Below are 13,024 nucleotides of genomic sequence, written 5' to 3' on the forward strand. Positions count from 1 at the left end.
TTAGTTGATCAAATCATGGTCATATCAATTATTAGTATATTTTATCACAAGAATATGCATCTTACGTGCCACAGATAGATATGATTCTATAGAAAGGTAAGGTAAAACAGTTAGACAAGTTCTTCATTGTGGCATTCTTATTCAAATTTTATTTTTGTTGATTCTCCTTTCCTTTTGCCCTCCGCTATCATCCCTCCTTGCCTTATACCTCTTCTACTCTAATAGTCTCAGTATGTATATTTCTGTGTTTGTTTGTATAATAATTAAGAGTAATAGACTAATTTAAATCATGAATTATAAGATATGACATTTTTCATTTTGCTTCTATCCTCAGGGGCAAGTTGTATTCTTACCCTGCTTGCAGTGTTCTCTGCTTAGAGCTTTCTTACCTGCAAGTTTTGTTTCCAGGAAGGGACACATCCCTTATGTGATGTGACACATTTTCTTTATCATTTCATCTATTGATAGACAACTGGGATGGTTCCATTTATTAAATATTGTGAATAGTGAAGAAATACCCATGAATGAGCAAGTATCTCTATAGTAAAGTACTGAGTCCCTTGAGTATATACTCATGAATGATACAGATGTGTCACACAACAGTTCTAATTAGCCCAAAATAGATATCCTCTGAGAGTCTCCACTCAACAAGGGATTAGAACAGATGATGGTACTCACTGCTGGACTCCAGGTGAAAATCCTATGGAAGAATGACGGAATTGAAGGACCCACAGGGTTCAGTAGTACCACAAGAAGACCATCAAGGATGGCAGATCTGGACCCAGTGGGGCCTGCACAAACTGTTCTACCAACCAAGGACAATGCATGCAGAAAACCTAGAAATCCTGTTCAGATATATCCAATGGACAGCTCATTCTCCACACTTGTGGGGAGAGTGGGAACTGCCTCTGATATGAACTCTGGTGCCCTCAATTGGATCACTTCTCCTTGGTGTAGAGGCCTGGTGACACACAGAAGAAGGAGAAGCAGGCTACTGGATGAGAGCTGACAGGCTGTGGTCATGTGGTGGGGGAGAAAGTCCCCTTCTGTCAGTGGTCTAAGCGAGGGGAATAGGGTGAAAGAGAGAGAGAAAGGATGGAAACAGGAAGATTCAAATGAGAGGATAACAAGTGGTATGTAATCTGAATAAATTAAAATAAATAAGTAAATAAAAAGAAAATTGCTCAATAATTATCATGGTGTCTGAATCATTTTACACTTCCATTAACAATGAATAAGGATTCCCTTTCTCTGATAATCTCACTACCATTTGTTGTCTCTTTTCTGTCTTGGTGAGAAAAAAAATCTTACCACAGTTTTATATTTTACATTCCTTTGATAGTAAAGATATTGAATTTTCAAAAATGTGCTACTGGTTATTTGTATTTCCTTGGAGATTTCTCTATTTATTCTCAAACCCATTTATCAATTAACGGCTTAGGCTTTTGGGTTTTTTTTTATAGTCTCTATGTATTGCATACATATATACCCTGTCTTAACTCTAGTAAAGACTTTGTTTCATTTGATACACTATTTGTGTGCTCTTGATATACCATACAATTAGAGGCATCTTAACTTCAGAAATAATAAAATATTAAGAATAACTAATTATGGCATATGCTGAAATTTTTGAAATTTTTGTTATTTAGCAGTATTCATGTCAAAAACAGTTTTATATTCAATCTAAGTGTTTGTGGTTTCAATGTAAATGAGTCTTACTGCAATTGATATCCCTTGTAAGTCATGATATTTGAAGTTATTTTCAAATAATATTTTATCCTAAGCAATAAATGGTATTCAAAAACGGTTTTGCTTTGTATTATTGAAATCTTGAGTTTACTTTTTATACAATTATTTACATGGATTACTTGAATTTACATTAATGAGGTTGAAGATTATCATCATGTTTTTTGCATAAACTATTAATAGATGTTCATTATGCTCCCTTCCACAATATAAGTACATGAAGAATCAGGAGACATAATATTAAGACAAGAACTCACTCAAAATACATGATTATTATATAGATTAAATTAACATGTCAAAAATAAGAATCTTAAATCATTTTTCTCACTCCAATTCTCAGAATAGATCCCAAAGCTGTAATAATCATTAATAAAACAACTAATGTAGACACGATCTTTCCTGGGCTAGAGAGATGGTACAGAAGTTCAGAGTATTTGTTTTAACTGAAGACAGGAGTTTTCTTTCCAGCGCTATCATCCAGGGGATCTGAAACCCTCTTCTGATTCTCTTGAGTAGATCCACACATATACACATAGCCCCACCCCCACCCATGCTGTCACACACACACAATTGAATCTTAAAACAACAACAAACAAACAAACCTGTTTTGCTGCTCATGGCTGCTAGGCTCTAATCTGTAAATAACTGTCCAGGTTTTTTTTAAGTCTAATGTTTGAACTGGAAAACTGGCCATTCAATGTTAAAAATTGCCATACGATTCATAGCTTTTCTAGAAGTTCACATTGAATCCCTATATCCCTAGAACTGCCCTAATCCAGAAATACTGTTTCATTTAAAGTTTTTTTAAAAATATTCTTAGAAGGAACATATTCCAGTCTGTTTTGTGTTTATAGTGCAGTTGACCTAGCCAACGCTTATCAGATATGAAACCTACATTCTTATTGCACGGCAATCATATAATATTGATATTATTTTTCAGTATTATTTTAAGTGAATATACTTATTGTTATCCTATTAAGCATAGTGATGAAAAGAATAGATATCTCAAATGAAGTGGAACATAAATTGAAATTAAAACCATCATGTACCAGTAGATAATGAAAAATAACTCAGGAGAAGAAATAAAGAAACACAAAAAGAAGGAAACAAGAAAATCTTCTTTGATGATTCTCTATAGTTTGTTTTCTCATCTTCCATGCCAATTATTTTTCTCTTTGTAAAAGAGTAAATAGGAATACTGCAAGGATGAAATCAATGTCCCTTTTGAGCCATTTATTGTAGATTTTTTTCCAGATGTGTGGCTTCTACTTGTGGTGTCCCTAAAGCAAAACAAAATATCCTATTTTGTTCAAGACAACTTAGTTACTGATGTTTGTTCTCTAGAATTGGAGATATTTTTGATATTTTTTTCTTCTTTTTAAATAAAACATGGCAAAGTTAAAACAGAATGGACCCAGGAGAAGCATTACAGAAAGCTACACAGGTGAAAGTCAATTTAAAAAATAAACAAATTATGAACACACCATGGTGTTAATGTTCCAGTACCTGCTCCTATACTCTGTGCCATGCCTCCAGGTCTGGAAGGATCTTTCTTCAGCCTGGTAGTTTCACATTCAAATGAAGATGTGAGTCTCTGATGACACTACCCACATATAACATTCCCCTTCACATTTTCAAAAAAAACACCTTCTCTCTTAAGAGCAATATTTGCTATGTCTTTCCTTCCTAGTAAGTCATTGATTAGCATGCTATTCTATTAGTTGCTTGATAAGAAAAGAAACAGAATGTGTGTGTTTGGAGGTGGGGAGAAGGCTCGTACTAGTCTTATGCAATTGTTTAAAAATATTCAGAATTGATTATGCCATGACATGATCTGTAAAAATATCAAGAGATAGTATAAAGGTTCATTTTTTTACCCTTGTCTTTTCACACAATTTCAGAGAAAAGGAAACAAATAGTATTTTACATAAACTTGGACTCATAGCTAAATGAAGCAGGCAGAAACCTTCATTCAATTCAAGTTGCTCAACAAAATGCTTTCCTATATCTCTCATAATTTTTCATTGATTTTGCCATGGAATTACTTTGAAATTTTTATATCACCTGTTTGAAATGAAATAATGAAAATCTATTACAAAATTAAAACCAAATTTTTGGTTGTGAGCTTGTCCTTTAAGGCTAAGCCATTTTCCCTGCCTTGAAGATGTGCTGGGATAAAGATGGCACAGAAACACTTGGAGTTGCCAACCAATGATTAGACCAACTTAGGGCCCACACCATGAGAGGGAGCCCATGCCTAACACTGTCTGATTCTTAATACTATTCTTCATGTGCAAGATTGGCTACAAATATGCAAATCAATAAATTAAATACATCTTTTTAATGGATTCAAGGACAAATCACATTACTTCCTAATATACCTAAAAGAAACTTTTGACAAAGTTCAATATTTTTATAATAAATGCCCTAAAGAAAAGACTGGAGATAAGCATCAACGGTTAAGAGTACTTGCTGCTCTTCCAGAGAACCCAGGGTAATTTTTTAACACTCATGATAGGCAATTCACTACAACCTGTTGCTAGCAGAACCAGATATCTTCTATGCTCTAGGTGCTTACAGACATTCATTAATTCATTCATTTTCTCTCTCTCTTTCTATCTATCTCTCTGTCTCTCTCTTTCTCTCTGATTTTTTAAATGCTAGCTTTAATAATTATATACCTAGAATCACTTTCACTATTAAAAAACAAGATTCTACTATAATCTAAAACACAGAGAGAGAGAGAGAGAGAGAGAGAGAGACAGACAGACAGACAGACAGACAGACAGACAGACAGACAGACCTATGGAAATCAGTACTGAGCTTTCCCCCAAAAGTTGGGTCTCCGATAAAAGTAAGAAAATATTTTAAATGATGCATTACAGGAACACTTCTGTGATTTAACAATATTGTTTAAGGATATTCTAAAATGTGCACATGTTAAAAAATCACTTTCCAAGTTTTACTGTATGTTCTATGAAACCAACCAGAAATCTCTGAAAGACAAAAACGCTCCAATTTTGTAAAGTTTCCTAGTAGGCAGGCCTTTAGTCATCTCTTTCATCCCTTTGGCATCCTCCCATTGGAATCAGGGTGTTATCCAATGGATTACCAGTTTACATCAGTAAATAAGTAAAGATTGCTGTGACCTGTTATTGGTGGTGTGGGTTGAATTTGTATTGTTATTAAACATTTTCAAAGAAGTTAACTTTACAAAATTTGAGAAAAATAGTATTGTTTAATGATAAATTAATCAATGGATTAAGTTGTACTCTGTCTCAAGCAATATACATAAAAAATAGAATCAATAAATAAATCTAGGAGAATGTGCAAATATACAATAAAGAAAAATCTCTAAGAAAAAAAAAAGCTCCAATTGGAAAAATATGTTCATTGTCAGGAAGAAAATCTTGTATCAAGGACTAAGGACAGAGGCAAGTAAAATTTAGAATATCCTTCTTAAGTAATTATTAATGTACCACACCAGCACTCACTTGATTTTATAGACTTCATTTGAATTTTTTATACAAGAATTACAGCTGTTATGTCATAATTGTCCTTCAGATTAAATTTATTATTCTCTTTTTATTTAGGTGTGTGTGTGTGTGTGTGTGTGTGTGTGTGTGTGTGTGTGTGTGTGTATGTGTATGTGTTTTGCATGCATGTTAAATGTGTGGATTTATACACCAGTGTATATGCATGCAGATGCCAGATCAAGACCTCAAGTATCTTCCTCTGGCATTATTTGCCTTTAATTTCTTTTTTTATGTTTTTTGTTTTTATTGAAAAATAAAATCATTCATATTACATCTCAATTGCTATCCCATCCTATGCATCCTCCCATTCAGCCCTCCCTCCGACTTTCACCCCATTCCCTTTCCCTATGACTGTGACTGATGGGGACTTCCTCCCTTTGAATATGATGCTAGGGTATCAAGTTTCTTCTTGGTAGTCTGCTATCCTTCCTCTGAGTGTCATCGGGCCTCCCCATCCAGGGAACATGGCCAAATAAGGGGCACCAGAGTTCATTTAATTTCTTAAAAGAGGCTTGAACTGAACCAGCAGTTTACCATTTCACCTATGTAGGGTGGCCAGCAACTTCTAATGTTGGGGTATAGATACATCCAGCTATGCCTGCCCTTTTTTTTTAAGTCTGTTTTGTTGTTGTTGTTGTTTGTTTGTTTTGTTTTTTGCTATTTTTTTTTGTGGGTACTTAAAGAGGAAGAATTTTTACTCATTGAACCAAATTAGAAGTATTAGGCATTGTGGCCTTGTTAGAGGAAGTGTTTCACTGTGGGTGAGCGTCATCGAGAGCTTACAAAAGGCTATGCCAGACTCAGTCTCTCTGTCTCTGTCTCTGTCTCTCTCTGTCTCTGTCTCTGTCTGTCTCTCTCTCTCTCTCTCTCTCTCTCTCTCTCTCTCTCTCTCTCTCTCTCTCTCTCTCTCTCTCTCTCCTCTCCTCTCTCTCTCTCTCTCTCTCTCTCTCTCTCTCTCACACGATAACTTCCTTCTCCAGCACCAACCGTGCCTATTGTGATGCTTGCAGCCATGAAGATAATATGCTAAACCTCTGAAACTGTAAGTAAGCCCCAATTAAATGTTTTCTTTTATAAATGTTGCCACGATTGTGTTGTTTCTTCACAGCAATAGAACAGTGACTAAGACACTTAATGACTAAACATGCTGAACATTTTTTGTCATATATTTATTGGTCATATGTAGTTTTTCAACAATTTCACTCTCTTCCAGTTAGCTTATTAACAGCAAATATCACACAGCTAGTTTGATAAAGCCATTCAAACACCTGTCTATTCAATACATTTGTATATTTATTAACAATATCCCTTGTTCTATTTTAAATTCTACATATATTTTATATTGTAATCACCCGGGAAGGTCTCTTGTTCAGTAGCTTTTTTGATTGTTTGTTTTTGTTTTTGTTTTTGTTTTTGTTTTAATCTTTTGGTTGCTTGCTTTGTTGAGCAGAAGTTTTTGAGTTCATGCAATCTTGTTGATCAATTCTTCCTATTTATTTCCTGGGCTAAAAGAGTATTTTTTTTTGAAATTGTAATTTTTTTATTTTATTAATTTATTCTTGTTACATCTCAATGTTTATCCCATCCCTTGTATCCTCCCATTCTTCCCTCCCTCTCATTTTCCCCTTATTCCCCTCCTCTATGACTGTTCCTGAGGGGGATTAACTCCCCCTGTATATGCTCATAGGGTATCAAGTCTCTTCTTGGCAACCTGCTGTTCTTCCTCTGAGTGCCACCAGGTCTCCCCATTCCAGGGGACATGGTCAAATGTGAGGCACCAGAGTACATGAGAAAGTCATATCCCACTCTCCACTCAACTGTGGAGAATGTTCTGACCATTGGCTAGATCTGGGTAGGGGTTTAAAGTTTACCGCCTGTATTGTCCTTGGCTGGTGCCTTAGTTTGAGCGGGACCCCTGGGCCCAAATCTGCCTATCATAATGTTCTACTTGTAGGTTTCTAGGACCCTCTGGATCCTTCTACTTCGCTATTCTCCCATGCTTCTCTCATCTAGAGTCCCAATAGGATGTCCTTCCCTCTGTCCCAGTTTCCTGGTAAGTGAAGGCTTTCGTGGGACATGCCCCTTGGGCTAGTATGCAGATATAAGTGAGTATATACCATTTGAGTCTTTCTGCTTCGGGGTTAACTCACTCATTATGATCATTTCTAGCTCAATCCATTTATCCAAATTTCGGGAATTCCTTGTTTTTAATAGCTGAGTAGTATTCCATACTGTAAATGTACCACCGTTTCTTTATCCATTCTTCTACTGATGGACACTTAGGCTGTTTCCATGTTCTGGCTATTATGAACATGGTTGAGCAAATTTTCTTGTTGTGTGCTGGAGCATCTTCTGGGTATATTCCAAGAAGTGGAATAGCTGGGTCTTGAGGAAGCTATTCAGAAAGTCCTTGCCTATACCTACATGTGAAAATGTTTCCCTTATATATTCCTTTCGTTGTTGAATTTTCAGGCTTATATTGTTGTTCTGTAATTTGTATGAATGGAAACATTGGGCTCTAATTTCTGTTTTTAAAAAATATATATGGTTCCCAGCACCATGTGTTGAAGGTTAGCTTATTATTTAATTATTTAATTCTATGATATTTGTTTGTATTTTTCTTAGTAAAAGTAAGAATCAAAAGAAAATTATTCTAAGAATTGTGTGTGTGTGTGTGTGTGTGTGTGTGTGAGAGAGAGAGAGAGAGAGAGAGAGAGAGAGAGAGAGAGAGAGAGAGAGAGAGAGAGAGAGAGGGGAGAAAGAGAGAGAGAGAGAGAGGAAACTCTGGGGTTATTACCATAATTTAGAATTTGACAACAGCTCGATTTGTGATAATTAGTCTCTTGCTGTTGTTTTGTCTTGTTTGTTTCATTGAGACAGTATCCTGTTAGCTCAGGATGACATCAAAGATTTAATATAGCTAAGGATGACCATAAATTCTTGATTTTCTTGTTTCCATCTCCTGGGTGCTAGAATTACAGGTATGTGATACTATGCCCAGTTTTACACTCTGCTGGGATTCCAAGGCAGAACTTCCTTATTACTAGGTAAACACTCTCTGAACTGAACTGTATTCCCAGGCCATGGTTCGCCTTGTTATTTTAATGAAATTCAGAATCAACATAGTAAACACCTCTGGGAGTGTCTCTGAGGCCATTTCCATGGAGAATTTACTGAAGGGGAAAGACAAGCCCTCATTGATGGTGGTACCTTTTAAAGCATTGCTTCTCAACATTACTAATGCTGTGATCCTTCAGTATAGTTTCCATGTATAAAATTATTTCCATTCTTACTTCATAACTGTAATTTTGCTACCATTATTAATCATAATGTAAATATCCATGCATTTGAATGACTTTGAAGGTCCCTGTCATTTGACCCTCAAAGGGTTGTGATCCACAGGTTGAGAACCGTTGTTTCGAAGGGTCTTACATAATAAAGTCCAAGCAAAAAGTAGTATAATTGGCCTACCTTCTGTTTTCTAGAGACAAGTATGTCTATTGTTGCTACTTCGTCTGACAATGATAACAGATTCTACCTTTTCTTTACTTTTGCTATATGAGTATCAGTAGTTATCTAGGAAAGCAGGAACCTAGCACTGGATTTGGATTGCTGATATATCCAGCTTTATGAACCAAAAAGATTCTGGCTTTATTAATCAAACAGATTCTGTGTCTCTAGCATGCTAGCCACCATTGCTGAAATATAAAACCCTCATCACTTAAATCAGTATTAAAAACATATAACTTTATTGTTTGGTTCCTATGCTCAACTCTGCATGATAGACTTGGGATTCTTTCTCTATTTTGAAATTTAAATTCCCCACCAGATACATTGTTTATAAATGTTTTCTTGGTGCTGGAGAGATGACTCAGTAGTTAAGAGCACTGTCTGCTCTACCAAAGGACCTGCGTTCAATTCCTAGCACCCACATGGCAGCTCAGAACTGTCTGTAACTCCAGTTCCAAGGCATCTGACACCTACATACTAATGTACATAAAATAAAACTAAATAAAATTATTTTTAAAATAGACTAATATTTTCTCCAATATTGTCATTGATTTTTACCATGATAATAAAGTCTTTTTGTTTTGTTTTGTTTTGAGAGGGTCACATGTAGCTCAGGCTGGCCTAAAGCTCACTAAAAGAATGAACTTAAACTCCTGATCCTTCAGTCTCTACCTCCTAAGTGCTAGGATTATGCTGAGCTAGATAATATCTTTTGATGCACCAAGAATTTAAATTTTTTATAGAGTTCAGTTTATTTTTTTCTGTAGATACCTATGCTTTTGGTCCTATATTCAAGAAGACATTGCCAAATGCAAGGTCTTAATTCCTCAATTCACAATTTTATTTACTTTTTTCACCTTTGTGGCAAACAGACCACTATATTTTATTGCAATTTATTATAATTTATTCATATTACATCCTGATTGTTATCATCTCATTTGTATCTTTCCATTCCCAGCCTCCCTCCCTCTTCCACTAAATTCCCCTCCCTTAGACCTCTGACATAAAGGGACCTCCTCCCCCACCATATGACCACAGCCTATCAGGTGTCATTCAGATAGCTTGCTTCCCCTTCCTCTGTGTGCTCACCAGGCCTCCCCACCAAGAAAAGGGATCAAATAGGGGAACACCAGAGTTCATGTCAGAGACACTCCCTTCTCATACCACAATCATGGAGAATGAGCTACTCGTTGGCTTGATCTGAACAGAAGGTTTAGGATTGCTGATGCACTGCCCATGGTTGGTGCAACAGTTTGTACAGCGCTTCCTAGGTGCGGATCAGCCAGCCTTTATGGTATCCTTATACAGATTGGGAAAAGAAAGATCTTCACCAACTCTATATCCGACAAAGGTGTAATATCCAAAATATACAAAGAACTCAAGTAATTAAACACCACCAAACCAAATAACATAAATAAAATTGGGGTACAGACCTAAACAGAAAACTTTCAACAGAGGAATATTGAATGGATGAGAAACACTAAAAATGCTCAATGTCCTTAGTCATTGGTGAAATGCAAATCAAAATGACTCTTCCATCTTAAACCCCTCAGAATGGCTAAGATAACTCAAGTGGCAGCAAATGTTGGTGAGGATGTGGAGAAAATGGAACATCCCTCCATTGTTGGTGAGAGTGCAATCATGTACAACCACTTTGGGAATCAATGTGTTTCTTTCTCAGAAATTTATAAATAGTGCTACCTCAGGACCCAGCTATACCACTGCTGGGCATATACCTGAAAGATGCTCCACTATACAACAAGGACATTTGCTCAATTATGTTCATAGCAGCCTTATTTGTTGTAGTCAGAATCTTCAAACAACCTAGATGTTCCTCAACCAAAGAATGGACAAAGAAACTGTGGTACATTTACACAATGGAATATTACCCAGTCATTAATATCAAGGAAATCTTGAAATTTGCAGGCAAATGGATGGAACTAGAAATGATCAACCCGAGTGAGGTAACCCAGACATAGAAAGATACACATGATAAATACTCATATGTGGATATTAGCCCAACAGAGATGTCCTCTGAGAGACTCTATTAAGCTAGGGATCAGGACAGATGCTGGGACTCACTGCTTGACTCCGGGTGGAACAATGAGAGTGGTATGGAAGAAAAGGGGAATGGAAGGCCCCATGCCAAGAGCCGCCCTGTTCAGGGAGCTCACTAGGCATGTGGGCTGTCTAGGAGGTGATCTGGTGTTTGCAAGGTCTTATACCACGATGTACCCCAAAACTGCTTCCAGCCTCTGACATGCTGTCAGGAGCCATTGATTTGGGAAAGTCCAGGAGGCATGAGAGATCTCTGGAGGTGATCCGATATTTGCAAGGTCTGTTTGTGATGTACCCCAGAACTGCTTCCAACCTCTGACTACCCTGTCAATTGTGCACTACTGCATCTCTCTGAAATCTGGCATTAGAGCAGGGCATGGTGGCACATGCCTTTAATCCCAGCACCCAGGGAGGTAGAGGCAGGTGAATCACTGTGAGTCTAGGGCCAGCTTGGTCTACAAAGTGAGTCCAGGACAGCCAGGACTATATTCAAGGCCAGCCCGGTCTGCAAAGCGAGTCCAGGATAGCCAAGATTACACAGAGAAACCCTGTCTTGAAAAACCAAAAATAAATACATCTGGCATTGGTGTGAATTGTTATTTTCTGGGTACTGACCAGCTCTGATTGAGCAAACTTCCTATAGGATCTTATTGAAGATGTACTTTTTGTTTTCCAGATGAATTAATCTCTGATTATGGAATTCCTGATTTGACTCAAATAATTTTAAAAGTTAAAGTTAGTTTATGACTGCAATAAATACCTTTGTGGACCTCCAGATGCCTCACTTAGGAAAGCCTACCAGCAGATTTGTGGCTTCAGATAAGCCACGACCGCAGATGGCACCACGAATCCTGGTATTTGACCATAAATATAGCCAAATTTGTTTAAACTCCATGTGAACCTATGTGGAATGAAGTTACCTAGAGATGTCTGAATGTACTCTGTTTCTTAGAATGAAAGACAGACAAAAGTATTGTCCTGAGCTCATTATGAACTAAGAGATAGCTGGATAATGTATAGTCAGGTCCATCCTAACTGATAAGTTGTATACTCTTATAAGTATCAGACCCTATTAATCTTAGACCCTGTCAATCTTTGTCATTCTGAACTCACCATGAACTTACGTAATGGATACATAGATGAGAAATGTTTAACTTTAAAGCATGTAACCTGTTGTATTTTAGAATTCATCTTCTTTTGTGATTAATTGTACTCTTCTGACTAAGAGGTAATTCCCTTTTCTCAGAAGTATAAATATGGGCTACAATAAACGTGAGGAGAACAAAGGAGAAAATGAAGGAGATCAGAGGAGAAAATGAGGGAGAACAGAGGAGAAAAGATTGAGCAGCTTAACTTCAGTTGAAGTTAAGATGTCTGACTTCATCCACCTTTTCTCCTGGTCCTCTTCTCTTGAACGTATGTGTGTGAGTGGTTTATTTTCTATCTCTCTCTCTCTTACTCCTTATTTCTCTATAGATTAGCAAATAAGTTAGCAGACTCAGGGACATCAGCCTTCTACGGCTTATAAGCCTAAGTTTACACCAACTTATTGGAGAGGCCTATCTACAGATCAAAGAGCCTCCTTTTATAACCCCCGTGCAGCTTCTAGCCAGAAGACGCTTCTACAGCCTCAGCCATAGGAAAAAAGTTGGTCAGCTTAAGTTCTCCTCAGCCGCAGTACAGCCAGTCCCTAGAGAAGAAACCTTAGGCTCTTTTCCCCTTCCTTCCTTTTTCTTCTCTCAATTCTAATCAGTTGCCTGAGTCATCAGCTCTGGCCACCCAAGAGATAAAGTAAACTAGAAGGGCATCCGTGTCCAACTCCAGAGAATCTACCCGGGACCCTCTCCAGAGCACTAGCCGGGCATTAACAGCCCCAGAGGGCTCAAGAACCCAACAAGGAGACTTTTCACAGTTTTATCAATTAAAATTAATTTTGAATCAAAATTTTGTATGATTAAACACTCATGTTCTCTATTTTAGAAAATAACTTTTAAATATTCTAATGTTCATACACTTCTCTTTTTTTTATTAATTTATTCTTGTTACATCTCAATGTTTATCCCATCCCTTGTATCCTCCCATTCCTCCCCCCCCCATTTTCCCATTATTCCCCTCCCCTATGACTGTTCCTGAGGGGGATTACGTCCCCCTATATATTCTCATAGGGTATCAAG

Source organism: Acomys russatus, chromosome X, assembly GCF_903995435.1.
Source record: "Acomys russatus chromosome X, mAcoRus1.1, whole genome shotgun sequence".
Lineage (NCBI taxonomy): Eukaryota > Metazoa > Chordata > Mammalia > Rodentia > Muridae > Acomys > Acomys russatus.